Here is a 365-nt window from a genome sequence, read left to right as displayed (position 1 = left end):
ATGGGCTCGACACTGCAGCAGGAGCTGGGTAAGTGTGCGTATGTATGCGTGCGTGTATGTGTGTGTGTGTGTGTTTCTGCACGCGCTTTCCATGTAAATGTGTTTTCGCTTGTGTACGGCATGAGGCGAGGGTTCACCCGGTGTCACCCCCTCCCCGCAACCCCCCATTTTCGACTTGTCTTGTCCTTTAAGTGCACCGTATTCCTAACCCTCCGCTCCATCAAACCCCGCACACCCCACGCCATGTACGGTATTATCCTGGCCGGCCCCCCACACACACTTGCATGCCTCGCCTCACTCACCCACCCAACAAACGTCCCCCGTAGGGCCCCCCCCTCNTATCACCCCTCCCGCCATGTCCCTCC

The 365-nt window shown here is 58.8% G+C and overlaps 1 protein-coding gene across 1 annotated transcript in view; it reads left to right on the top strand.

Moving 5' to 3' along the window:
• Positions 1–365, top strand: part of VOLCADRAFT_105841 (uncharacterized protein) — a gene marked incomplete at both ends in the record, with an annotated part of 18,538 nt that overhangs the window by 4,228 nt on the left and 13,945 nt on the right. The gene's annotated exons all lie outside the window — the stretch shown is intronic.

The sequence above is a fragment of the Volvox carteri genome (genome assembly GCF_000143455.1).
Source record: "Volvox carteri f. nagariensis unplaced genomic scaffold VOLCAscaffold_34, whole genome shotgun sequence".
Taxonomy (NCBI): domain Eukaryota; kingdom Viridiplantae; phylum Chlorophyta; class Chlorophyceae; order Chlamydomonadales; family Volvocaceae; genus Volvox; species Volvox carteri.
The sequence above is the reverse complement of the archived record's forward strand: the minus strand, read 5'-3'. Positions and strand labels throughout refer to the sequence as shown.